The following is a 13854-nucleotide window of genomic DNA, read 5'->3' as shown; positions in this document are numbered from 1 at the left end:
GTCCCACCTTTTTCCCCATTGCTCACCCCTACCCCATTCCCCCACTCCCACAGTCAGTCCCCCCATAGTCCATGCCCGTGAGTCCTCTGTTCGTGTTCCTTTGCTTGGCCCTTTCCCCCATTATCCCCTCCATGATGGGGGGAGCATTACAAAAATGCTTTTTAAAAAGATAGGGTTAATCTCTTTGCATGTTGCTGATATTCTTTATATTATTTTAAATATAGAAAAGGACATAAAACATAAAGATGCACCTTAAAGAATTTTGCATAAGATGAACACCCAGGTAATAACCACTCGAGTCAACAGCTGAATATTTTGGAGTGCTGAGAGAAAACCCCTAGCTGCTCATGCAGCAGAATTTTTAATAACATTCATTTGTAAACAAACAAAAATTATTGTTTTCTACCGTTTAGGGTTATGATGACTGTGATTTTGAAATTTTGTACGAGCGTTAAGTGTTTTCCGTATTGAAAGAAAGAAAATGCAGTGGTGGCTTAAAGCCAATGGGATTTACGAGTTTGCCAAGACAAGAAGTAGAAAGTGGCAGGTATTCGGCACTTACCTGTTGCCTTAGGGCCCTAGGAATGTGGCTTCAGACGGAGGCCCACATCCCAGCCCTGGGAGGGAGGGAGGCCAGCTGTCAGCTGTGCTTCTCCCTTCTCAGCAAGGGAGCAAAGGCCTTCCAGGCACCCCCAGAGGCTGGAATGATGTCGTTTGGCCTTTCAGGAAAGCCTGCACACTCACCTTTTTTCTCAGTTCTTTTCTCTTTTCTTTCCTTTTTTTTAAGGGAAGGGTCTGGATGTCACCTCTGGTCAGGGTGGCACACAGCAGAAACAGCACATACTGAAAGGGGTCAGATACTGAGGCGACCTTGAAAGGTCAAGACCTCTGTAAATTTCTAGAAACTTTTTGAGGGACTTTGAACTTCACTAGAATGTAAATTTGGAGTGTGAGCGGATCTTATTTATATCTCAAAGATCAGGACGCCTTATTTAACATCAGAATTAAGACTGTGGTACTCAATGGGAGACAGAAGGGAAAAGGGCATTTTTCCCTCTGGGATAAAAAGATGGCTATTTTTGAGAATAAGAGATTAAAGGGAAATGGAGGTCTTAATGCCTGATGATTTTAATGTGCTGGGAGTAGTAAAAATCACCTGCCAAGATTACAGTGTGTTTGAAATGGAATTGATGACTAGAAATTTATGAGGGATTTTAGAAGATTCGTTTTAGGAAGAAGTCTCATGAAGATGAGCAGTAAGTGAACAATAAAGATTGTGGAGCTGAAGGTCCATTTGAAATAAGATGTTCTAATATTGTTGAATGATAATTAAACACAGTCTTTTGCCTTTTTCTAATATCATTTAACACACCTAAATTATAACGTAAAAAGTGAGAATTACCTGCCATTGGGGAGGGAGTCTGCTTGGTTGATGGGACATTTATTGGTATTGCCGACAGACTGGACACTGTGTATTTGTGTGTATGTGTGTTTAAAGGAGACAAACTGAGTGGAAGGTTTTGATTGGCCAGAAATTCTAGTGAAGGCAGAGTTTCCGTTTTAGTGCATGTCAAGGGCAAAGGCTAGAGAGTTGGAAATGAAGGAGATTGTGATAACCAATAACAAGCCTTTTCACATACTGCTGTTACATTTTAGGCTTGGAAGGCACGTACAATCCTTAAATTGAAGAGGGGCAAATTTGCAGTCTGGGGCATTTTAGCTTTAGAAACTCCCAAAATTATTGTCTTCTCTTTTCTTTCTTTGTTTCCTCATCTCTTTTCCTTTCTTCTCTCTTTTTCTGTCTCTCTCCTCCTCCTTCTTTCTTTCCTTTCTCCAACCCTTCCTTCTCTCCACTCCAGTTTTCTTCCTTTCAGAGTATTCATTGGTTGCTTGTGTCATGTTTTTGCGCAGTATAGATACAGTGGTGAACAAACCGGACTAATTCCTACTCTGATGGAACTTACCTAAACCACCGGGGAAGTATATAGCATGTTAACAAGTAGCGGAAGCCATGGAGGAGTGTAAGCTGTGTATGCGATTGCTCAGCCAGTTGAGCAGGGTGAAGGTGATCAGAAATGGTGAGAGTCTAGGCTGGTTTGGAAGGAGGAACCCGTAGACTTGCTCCTGGTTTGGATATGAGCTACAAGACAAAAAAAGGACTTAGGGTGGGCACCAAGGCTTAGTGAGCTGTATTGGGTGATGTGACTGATGTTAAGTTAGGATGAGAGACAGAACAAGGAATATTTGGCTTTGGGTGCAGAGTGGCCTTGGACCTGAATTAGTTAAGGTAGTGCTCTGACGCATTCCCGAGTGCTCTGAGGGTAAAATGGATCTTGCTCCGCATGGTCTCAGCAGCATTCGCAGGGCGTCCCTGGTGTTGAGAGGTTAGCATCGTGATGGTGGCATCTGTCTTCCCCCAAAGAGGAGAGTCAGGTCCCTGGCCCGACGCACACTGAGGTGTGAGTCACTGCTGGGACAGAGTGGGAGTTGAGAACTGTTGGGGCGAGTTCCTCCTTCCGCATGCCTTCTGTCTCCCTTCACCTGGGAGGGTCTTCTTGGAGCCTTCAGACTCTGCTCCGTTAGCCTGAGTGACTTGTCTGATGAATTTGGGAAGGCTAAACTGGACATGCTAACCCTTGCCCTTCTCCTCTGGAGCCTGAGCTGCTCACAGGACCTCAGGTCTGCACCCCCACTTCGTCACACCTGGCTGGAGTCAATGCCGGGCAGCCCTTTGGCTCTCACTGCGAGGCATGTCCTCTGACTTCACCTTTCTTCATTGTGACAGCGAAGTTCAGGCCTCTGTCTGCCGTTCCTGGATTTTATACTTTAGCTCGCTCAGAACCCTGGTGAGGAAGAAGAGTACAACTGAGTGAGACCCCAAGAGAAACAAAGGGAACGGGAGTCTCACCACCTCTTTCCGTTACAGCAGTTTGCAGAACGTATTCACACACGTAATCTCATCTGTGGCCGCCGGTCTGCAGGGGAAGGAGTTGAAGTTTATGGAAGTTAAATAACATGACCGAACTCAGTTATTAACAGTGGCAGTGAGATATAAATCCAGGTTTGTTACCACTGAACATGTTCTTTCTCATGTCTACAACTACTTTAGACATATATGAGGGATAGCTTTTCTTTGAGTCACTGGGGTGGCCCATGCATTCATCACGGTTGGAGCAGCAGCATGGGGACCTCTGTCAACTTGTGGAAATAGAACACTTACCATTATGTATTTTATTAGTTAAAGCCTCACACATTTGTTCATCCATCTCTCATTCGAAATATGCCAACTGTTTTATTTGTCCGAAATGCATTCAAATGCATTTGTCTTGCCAGTCACCCTTCATGGAGGTTTTTTTTTAAAGTGCTGAATTTTGGTATGGACTTTGTTATGTTTGTTAATCTGGTGATATTTGTGGCTCAACTAGGAAATGAATAATAGCCCCCCAAATTGCTGAAGGATTTTTATAGCAGGTGCTTTCTACCCAGTACATTTTCATTCCTCCATTTTGGCAGAATGCAATAGCTATTAATTATCGTAACATTTTAAAAGTCTCCAGCTTCACAGTGGCAACTGTGGTGTGCGTGTTTGTGTGCGAAGGGAAATCTGATGTGGCAAGTGCCCAGGGGAGTCTCTGTGGAAAGAGGGGTGCAATGGGAACGATGCTGAGATGTTTCCTTGTGGTGGGAAACTCCTGTGCCCATCTGCATGGGTAGAAGGAATGTGAATTAGCTGTTGAGGTTGTGCACATACTACTAAAAGCAACTGTGTAATCTAGTTTTCAAGACCTGTGCTACCCAAACCCATTTTTCTACATGACATAATGTTATCATTTAAATGTTGTCATTCGAATGTGAAGACCAGCTGTGCATATCAGGACACAGCTGCTGAGCTGAGGTGCAGATCAGCCATCTGGTGCTTGGTTCTGGGTAGTTAAATTCCAGCCAGGGATTTAACTTCATATCCAGCTGTGATAAAGTAAATTGAAGGCTGCATATTATTCCCCAGAAATCGCTCCTTTGGCATAGTCCTCAGGAATACATTTAACCAGGGGCGCCATTGATGGGTTCTACACTTCCAATGATAGCATCGGCCAGAACAAAACCAAACCCAAATTTATGTGGTCATTTCACATTTTTGTATGAAATAAAATAGCTAAAGAGAATGAAGCTTTTTAATCTTCTTCAAATGATTTGTTTACAGGGACGAGGTGTAGTACAGCAGCCTGGCTTTGCTCATCTTTCTGAGTGATGGGAGGAAAACTCAAGGAACTGGAAAAGGCGGATGCGGCAGAGGTGGCGCTTAGTTGGCCTGGTTTCCAGAATCAGTCGCTGTGGCTGGAGGTGAGTGAAGCAGGAGGAGGTGCTCAAGTTCCCAGTAGTCACCACTGTGCCGCAACCCGCCCTTCCTCAATCCCAGTGCTTTCAAGGGTGGACCTTAAAATCCCGCCTTGTGCGCAGGTTGGTCTCGGAGTCCCGAGGAAGGAAAAAACCTTGACAAATTAGACTCCTCCAGTGTCTTCAGGCATTCCCGTGTATAAATAACCGCATGGAATTGTAGACTTCATCTGTGTTACTCTTTAAAGGGGCAGACTTTTACTATAACTCAGTGCAATAGTTTCATTAATGAATGGTCTGTAGATGATTTTATCTAGAGTAAATGACTCTAGGATGTATTAATTACTGAGCAGAAGGGAATTAGGGCTTATACTAATGTAAGTTAGCTGTCAAATAATGTAGCCAACGCCTAGGTAAAGTGGTTTTATCTTTCTTTAATACAAGTTCTCTGTATTCCATCTTGTGGCTTCTGACTGGCCATGATAGGGGCTGGGCTGTGCTTATTGATCTGTGGCGTCTGCCCTTCTCCACGGGAGGCACGTGATTGAACTTAACGATGACCAGCTTCACAGCTCAACCAGCTGGTTTTTAGTGGGATTTTTGCGTGTTTACTTTAGTTTGTGTACAGAACACTGTTCTTGTGCATCATTAACTATGGGAAGATGAAGGAAAGAAAATGGCAAGTGAGAGTTATAAAATGTGTAAGATTAACTGAAATAGTAGATTCTTCTGCATTTCCAGCTCCATGTGGTGACAATGAAACGTGCTTTAGATTTGTGTCAGCTACGATCTGGTGTCCCTGGCCGCCCAGAGAAGCTGTAGGGCTGGTGAGGCCCCCCGACCCTGGGCCCAGACAGTCTGGCTGGTGCCTCTGTTTCTGCTCCATCTCTGCTGCTGAACTGGACTCTCCCCTCCGAGTGGGACCCCAGGCTCCCCTCATTCTCTGATGCACAAATCTATGTGGCAGTTTGCATATATAAATATGATGGACTAGGGAACAAATTTAGAAGCATAGAAACATATGCTTATGAGATCTATCATTATTATTTTGAGCAAATCCTTCCAGATACTAATGGAAAGATTTGTTCCTTTTTTTTTTTTTTGGATATGGGAAGGGGATTAAAGACAGTAAATTAGGATGTGCAGAGATGTTGCCAGTAATCCTGGGCCCCTATCCACTCTGAGCTCCAGCCAGAGAGCTGTCCTGGACATTTGGTTAGTAAACACGATGACTGTTAAACCACAGAAACTGGGGTGAGGGGTCTGTGACTCTAACGGAGGACCCATGGCATTCAGCACTGTGAATGTGATGTATCAGTGATGTGTGAGATGGGGACACAAAACATTTGGAGAGGACTAGGAGGGAGAGAAGAATTCTGGCTAGTGACTCAAAAAAAAAGAGAATGGAGGAGGAGGCATTGGATTTAGGCCTGGAAACATGGGCGGGGTTTTAAGTGAAGATAAATTTTACGAAGAAAAACTATTCTCTCCTTTTTTTACCTAAAGTCTATCTTTTCTTCAAACTTCAATTTAATAAATTAAACAGTGGTTGTGTGTGTGTGTGTGTGTGCGCGCGCATGCATGTTGGAAAACATGGGGACTTTGGAGCCATCTGACTCCACGCTGTCAGTAAGTAGCTGGCTGACCTTGGGAAACCCATCTTTGGGCCTCTGCAGGTGATCATGACCTCTACCTGACTAGGGTGAGAGGGTCAGATGCTAAAATGCCACAGAGCCCCGAAGGTCCTGGACCTGACTCCTTGGGAAAACTCACTATGGGCCACTTCCTTTCCTTAGTCCCCTTGAGCCCAGGACTTTGTATTAGGGTTATTTAGTGTGTACTGGGGATCCGGACGAAATCTTCTTTAGGAAGCAGATCCTGTAAGTACTCACTTTATAGTAACAGTCCACTTCCTCCTGGAAGGATCAGTGAGTGCAAGACTTTCACGGATGTTGACACCTGACCCAAACTGGTCCAGTCATAAAATGTAGCAAAATAACTGGTGACGTACAGAGCCTAAAAGAGAAATCTGTTTGATTTACAGAGTTTTTTGAACCTCTTTATTCTATAGAGAGCTATTTTCAAAGGACGTGCTTCTGCAGTGCTGACGCATTAGATTTTGTAGATGGTTGCATTTTGAGGGGTATGCGGGTTTTTTCTCCCAACTGACCTCTTAAGAATTAGGTCACCGAGTATACTCTCTTCCCCTAATTAGGCTCTGATGGCATCTAATTGGGCAGTTAACTTCCTTTGCTAGGTGTTTTTGTTCTTATTATGCAGACGTCTACCCCAACTGAGAAAGAATGAGACGGGCTCCCCCGAGTACGACTGAAGGGCGTCACAGGTTTGGGGATGGGAAAGGACACAGACCAGCTATTGCCAGCTGTGTAGGCTGCTTTCGAAGGTGTGGGGTTTACAGATGGCTACATACAATTTCTGAGTTGACAAGGAGAAGGATTCCCAACCTCGGTACTGTTGGTATGGGCTTGGGGAGAGGAAAAGTGAAAGAAAAATAGTCACTATACATGGTGGGAGAGGCAAAACATAGATCTGTAAAAAGTCTGATTTTGACTTTTGCTAAATTACAGTTCTTTATATTTATACCATCCAGCCATGTGCCTGAAATAAGTTTGAAATCACAAAATGGCAAAATTTGTAGTAAATGAAAATCATCCTGGATTAGTCCTATGTGAGGATATTGTGATAGAGCAAACAGTTGTGTCTGAACAGATTCCTCACTAATGATGTCTGCACAGCTCAACTAAGTGTCAGCAGTAAGAGGTTATCTCAGGAAGGAAGTGGTGGTGGCACTGACTTTTGACTTGGTCGTTACCTGCAGTAATTCAGCTCTGCTTCTCCATATGGTTTCCCTCAACAGAGGTGGGCATCCAGCTCCTTTTGTGCCGTGCGACCTCCCTCTCCGCCTTCGCAGAGCTGAGCCATCTTTTTTATTTAAAGCTGACATATTTAACAGTTTGGAGGAGGGTATGGGTGAAACGTTATTGTTTATTAAGTTATTCCATTGATGAACACTATTGAGAGTTCGTTATTTTTGTGTAAATGCTTTCTACTGGTTTGCATCTCATTTGTCTTACATTTGTTTCTGTGACGCTCCTGTGATGTTTATAATGGGTCAGACCAGTACCCGAGGGCTTGTTTCCTGCTACATTGCACCTTTACTTTGGTGCCCAGCTCCATCTGCTTCCTCCTGTCCTTGGACTTGGTCCTCTCGAGTTATTTCCATTCTTCCTGTCAGATAGCGTCCTGCTCCTAATGAACAGGCACACTTCAGAGTTCTCTGGAGGCACTAATCTGTGGTAGTGCTTTTAGTTAATCAAATTCAATATTACATACACATTTTTACTTTACTAGAAATATCCCATTAACGTTAACCATCAGAGTTATGAATGAAATGATACTCGATACAATTTTGTTCACACTTTCTTTAACCTTTCCTAATAACTTGGACATTTCTTACACTACCTTTTAGCCTACTGTCTACATATCTTTTCTCTCCTAATAGTTACAGATAGGAAATTTAACTTCTCTTATTTTCCAAAATCTGGGGTTGGCAAACTACAGCTTGTGAGCCAAATCTAGTCAGTCACCTGTTTTTGAACAGTTCATGGGCCAAGAGTAGTTTTTGCATTTCTAACTAGTAGAAAAAAATCAGAAGACACGTTTTGAAGCTCGTGAACATCATGTGAAATTGGAATTTCAGTGTCTGTAAACCCAGTTGTGTTGGACCAGGGCCACACTCCTCTGTCCGCGTGCCGTCCGCGTGCCATGTGCGTGCTGTCTGCCTGTTGTCTGCGTGCTGTCTGCGGCCACCATGGGGGCGCTGGGCGTTGGTGACCGGACAGGATGCCCACCCGCCTGCGCATTTGCCGCCCAGGCCCGTACAGAAGAGGCTTGCAGGCCTTTCTCCTGAAGTCCTGGGCAGTGGTCTCAGGGGTTGCCAGAGGCCTTGTGACGACCTCAAGAATGAGTAAACCAATGTATATTAAATTGGGAGTTATTATTAATAAACTTAAGCAGTTTGGATAGTTTAAGCAATATAGACAATTAAAATTTGCTGTGGTCACTGGCATGGAGCTGAGAACCCAGGCCAGATGCTTGGTGCTTCCTTATTCCTGGGTCGAGGTCAGTAGTCACAGGGCAGTGGCCACGTGAGCACGATTCAGCCCTTTAGGTCCTGGAAATAGCTGAGAAGGGAGGGAAAGCCAAAGAACAATAAGACTTTCTTGCTTGGAAATGAAATTACACTTTAAAAAAATTAATGGCAAAAACCTAAACACCAGTTGCAAGAAAATAAGGCGATCACTGTGGATTTGGAAAATAAATAATTCTGGTTTTTTAAAAAAGCAGTCATCTTAATATAAAACTCACTTCTTTACCTGGGGATTAGAAAAAGTGTATGCATAGAGTAAAAAACCTCACATGTGTGAAGAAAGATGAATTGGACAAGAAAGCTTCAAAACGCCCTTAATTAAGAGGCGTATGGGATGAATGTTCTCTTATACTGACGGCCTTTGACTCCCAAGGAGGGATAGCGAGAATTGAAAGAAAAGTGGGAGATGCTTCCCAGCCTTGCCTCCTGACCCGCACTTTATCGTGACGAGGTGCCGGTGGCATGGTCAGTGCTCAGGGAAAGGGGTGCCAGAAAAAGGGATTAGTTAGGCGTTAGTTTCTGACCTTCACAGAGTTGTCATAGAACGTTGGATGACTACTACTGATTTTAAATACAAAATACCACTTTCCATGCTTACAGTGCATTCAAGAGAGATGTCATTTTTTTCCTGAAAAAGTTAACAATTTTTAATAAGCAGCATTTAATTAGAAATACTCACTAAGATGTAAACTTGCTCCTAACTGCAGGGCACTGTTCCTTCGTGGCTGCATATTTAGTGTTCTGCTGGTGATGAGAGAATTCATTACTACCCCTGCTTGATACGATTAGCTTGGACGTAACTATCTAACGAACGTGATAAGTAATCCTTGCTGCAAGTGCGGCCCCGGCACCCAGGTCCAGAGTAGGAGGAAATACAGTGGGTGGGGGGTGATCGCTGGCTTCCGAAGGACCTGTCGTGTGTAACGACTGGGGAAGAGCGGTTCCCAGAGAGCACGACAGCACAGGTAGCATGGAGGCATCCACATGCGAGGTCTTTTTAGAACATTATATACGACATTATACTTTTTCAGGATGTGTAAAGGGAAATACAGGGAATGAATCCCCATGTTAAAATAAACCCATTGCAGCAGGTAGCATGAAATGAGGGTCACATGGTATATTTCGTTGTTTAAAATCTGTAGAGATTAAACTTTAGTGAGCATAAAGCACTAAAATGAAATTTCAGAGTCGTTCTCACTTGAGAAGAAAGCTGCATTCGTCATGAGCCCTTGGAAATGCAGTGATTTATGCGCTTCCTTGAGCTGTGCCTGGTCCAACCCCCTATGAAGGTGGGGCACTGGGGTGTTCGCCAGAGGGTGCCTGAGACCATCAGCACCCTGGGGCGCTCTCTGCCAAAGAGGAGGAGGGTGAGGAGTCCAGGCTTTTCGGGGAGGGGGGAACCCCGCACAGAGGAGCAGCATTTCTGATGGGTCTGTGTGGGTTTGCTGTCACTCCCCCAACTGGGTAATTACTTACATCTCCCGTTTGCTCTGCCTTGTGGGTAAAGTCATAGATTACTTGGCTACAGGAACGTGAAAATAATGCACATATCCAACTTCAAATGGAGGATTTCTGAGAAAGAGGCCTAAGGAGTAAATCCTTGAGAGCAAAGACTTTGGATATCAATATCAATATATCTATCATTTTCAAACTCATCTTTTTACAAAACAATCTTTTTGTACATCAGCTCACCACGGCCCAGGCTTTGGTCACTGTGATGGCTTGTAACTTTGTGAACTAGTAACTGCTGCTCTGATACTGTGATGAGGTTGTCAAGGTTTTCTGACAAGGAAGACAGAATCTGAAAGAAAGCATCACGCTACGTTATGTAGTGTAATTTAGGGGATGAAATGTTTTTAAATTTTAGAAAAGTTAATCCTGCATTGGTCATGAAAACATGCCTATCAGTTGACTTCTAGGGGAAAAGTATAAATTTTCTGCATAGTTGGGTCAGATCCCCAAATATCATATGATTTTCTGACACAGAGGTGGAAACCATCTATTGTATTAAAACCAGGCATTCAGGCGGGATGGACGGTAAGGTTAACAGGATTTCCCGAATCCGCTGCAGAGCGTTGGTGTATCCCTCTGGGCCACGTGAGGGCTTAGCAGACTGTGCCTGCGGCGGGTGAGACCTGCCACCAGTCTGGGCTGCTCCTTCCCCAGCTCTGTTTCTATTGTGGCAACCTCTCCTTGTAAAGGGACACAAATTCCACATTCTTTTCTTTCTATCACTTTTACTTTTCTTTCTATCATTAGTTATGTGGCTCAAGCTGTGCCTGAATATGCCAGGAGGGTATAGGTGTTATGGACCAAGAAGAGAAAAAGAATGGAATCGTGAAGTTGACCTGTTAGTGAGTGTTTTTCATCATTCGCTTGGAAGAACAAGCCTCAGACACCCTGCAAGACAGTTCAGATAACGTGAAGAAGTTCACAGTAAAGATCCTGAAGGTCGGAGCCTGCGGGTTGCCGACTCTTCCTGTTGCAAAGCTGCGGCGACTGCCACTCGCTTAAACGTGCACAAGGCGTAAACGTTAGTTGATGGCCGCTCTTCCCGAATGACATCTGGTCCACTGGGGAAAGCCTGTGTAAAATCAGTTTAGAAACAGAGTTAGAATGTGATGCCACAGACGGGCAGTGAGACTTTAATTCATGCTTCGATGACATCCTACTTGCAGTATGGTAATTCTCTGCGCACAGGCCTCCTTCAGGAGTCCCCCTGGAAAAAGAAAAGATAGCGTACACAATACAAGTGCGCAGCCCCGGAGACTTCCAGCCTGCAGAGTCTGATCCACACGGACTTCTGCTTGGAGGCTTTGGACCGGCTGCCAGTTAGGTCCGGGATTGATGGTAAGAGGTCCTAGGGATGTGTTTTTGAAACACTGCATGAATCCAAATGAGTTTCAGGTTCCCTATTGTCCAAGCTCAATTTTGTTCAAGTGCAGAAATGTTGGCTTTTCATTTGTCCAGAACTACTATTATAAATCACTATGCCCCATAGCTTTTCCAGGCAGTTGTAGAATACATTTTCTCCTGGATAGATTCAGAATATCAGACTTGTCATTGAACTTAGGTCAGGACTGAAGTGGCTTCTTTAATTTACTTTCTTTCAATACTATTGTAGTCTTTTGTGTATCCTCTGTGGCTTGGCCAGGATTTTTAAGATGTTTGTTAGCATTCTATATTAGGATTTAGACCTTAGCATTCTAATATTTAGGACTCCTGTTTAAAATAGACATAGTTGTTTAAAAACCTACTCATTGATATGCATGTTCTGCCTCACACGGTAATAACATCAGAGCCTTAACTCCTACAGGTGTCTTGTTGGTGAAGGAGAAAAACAAACATCCTGTTTTATTCTTTATAAATGTAGTTCTGTAGTAGGGGATGCCTTATAAAAGTATTTTATCATTCTCCACAGGTATTTTTACTACACATTCTCAAATCATCGTATTTGTGTCCATCTCATTTGAAAATAAATCACAAACATGCATTTTCACTCTTTTCAATACCTGGAATCGAATCAGCAACAGGCCAGTCATTTCTGAACGCAGGGCATTACTTGGTTTCTTTATCTACTGGCGTTTTCTTACTTCTTTTAAGTGTGCTCCTTCTATTACCCAGACACACGTCGGTCCTGGGTGTCACAGTCTGGTACTTACTTTCTCTTTTTACCTGTTGGTCATATCTGACATGAGACAGCACTTTTCTCTAAATTAAAGATAGGTAGGTAGTGCCTGTCTTAAGAAACCCATGTGCTCTTAGGGACTGCCGCCCTCAGGAGGGAGCAGCCATGTTTCTTTATTCCTCCTGAGCACGGGATAGTCCTTAGCTGTCGGGTAGTAGGCAGCGTGGAAAGAGAAATACAAGTGGGACTGAAAAGGTAGAAATGTGGACGTCCTGGGCTAATACTTGGTCGAACTTCTTTCCTCATCTGCCAAGTAGATGGTTGTAGTTCATACCTCCCATGGCTTCTGTAAGGGTTAAAAGAAATATGAAAGCCCTTCAGAAACTATCCGTGTATTTGCAAATATTAGTCACTTATAATACAGACCGTGTGCTGTGGGTGAGGAAAGCTTTGATCTACAAGAGGCAAAGCACTTAGCAGCTAACTTCAGGACTGACGTTGGAATCACAGAATTTCTGTTAACAGCAGGCCTTCCATCCCCGCCTTTTTTGCTACCTATTCCTCCCTTTTTGGGGCTTATTAGGAGTTTAAAACAATGTATATGTACGACCTCTGTATCATATCTTAGTAAAAAGCAGATAATAGACTAAGTCCTTGAATATGTGCAAAAATATAGCAGTAAATATAGAAAGCGAAAATATGCTTGATTAAGACCCCTTTGAAATACTTCTATCTGTGAGTTCACGATAAGGAAAATAATCTGCATGTTTCTGAACAGTCGCAAGATATACTACTAATTATGTTGGGACTAATACACAACCCATTTCTACATTTTCCTACAGAGTTTCTTTCTTTAATGTTAGAAAGACTAGGCATCTGATTTTTCTTTTTCAGATGAGTTTAGACCAGTTTCTGAACTAACCTCTGAGCTCTTTCTAGTAAGGGAGGCCTGGAGTCAGAACGCTTGTGCGCACTGACAGAACCAGGTGGAAGGGGGTGATAGCCCAGCCTCTGCTCTGCATTGTGAGATCGCTCTCTTTCTTCAAGGGAGAAAGAGCGCCTGTCTGCAGCTGTTCTTCGGAAATCACAAGAGTTCCTCTGACTCTGTGGACCGAATCCTTGGCAGTGCACACAAAGCTGTTAACCTAGTGACCCAGACCAAAGCAAGAGGACAGCCTTCCCCTGAACTGCTTTACACTCACAGGCTTCTTGGCTTCCTGCTTCATTGTGTTTTCTCCTTGAACTTTTCACTGTTGAGTGTTTTCATTTCTTTTGTGTCACACCATAGCCAAAGTTATACATATGAACTTTTAGAAAAGGAGCACTTAGAAGTGGGGAGGAGGGCTTGCCCCAGACACGAACCATGGAGTTACGCATGTCCGTGCAGTGCCCACTGCTTGAGGGTGGTTCTGCGTGTTTGCTGTGAGACAGTCTCATGGGGCTCATCAGAACCAGTGCTCTCAGGTTTAAAAAAGAATACGGGAGACATGACCGAGCACAGATGCTAGTGTTACAGCAGAGGAAGGGCTTACAGCACCCAGGTGAGCTTCCCGTGTTCCCAAAGGACTTCCAATGCTCACAAATTACTTTGTCACTGACCAGCCGAAAACCCGTGTCCTCCAACTGGTGCAAAGTTGAAGCACAAGAAGGGGCTAGAAAAGGAACGCCCACAGTACACCCAGGGCTGGACGTCGTTCTGCACACCGGGTTGGAACTGTTG

General features: G+C 43.9%; 1 long non-coding RNA gene across 2 annotated transcripts in view; it reads left to right on the top strand.

Moving 5' to 3' along the window:
• LOC119050305 (uncharacterized) overlaps positions 1-13854 on the top strand; it is a 72211-nt gene that overhangs the window by 4989 nt on the left and 53368 nt on the right. For both annotated transcript variants that reach the window (XR_008390621.1, XR_005082725.2), the window contains exon 2: positions 4202-4341. This is a non-coding gene — a long non-coding RNA (uncharacterized LOC119050305). The remainder of the gene's footprint in view (positions 1-4201; positions 4342-13854) is intronic.

This window comes from Artibeus jamaicensis, unplaced genomic scaffold, assembly GCF_021234435.1.
Source record: "Artibeus jamaicensis isolate MK-2021 breed Jamaican fruit bat unplaced genomic scaffold, CSHL_Jam_final scaffold_833, whole genome shotgun sequence".
Lineage (NCBI taxonomy): Eukaryota > Metazoa > Chordata > Mammalia > Chiroptera > Phyllostomidae > Artibeus > Artibeus jamaicensis.
This window is presented reverse-complemented; position numbering and strand designations above follow the sequence as displayed.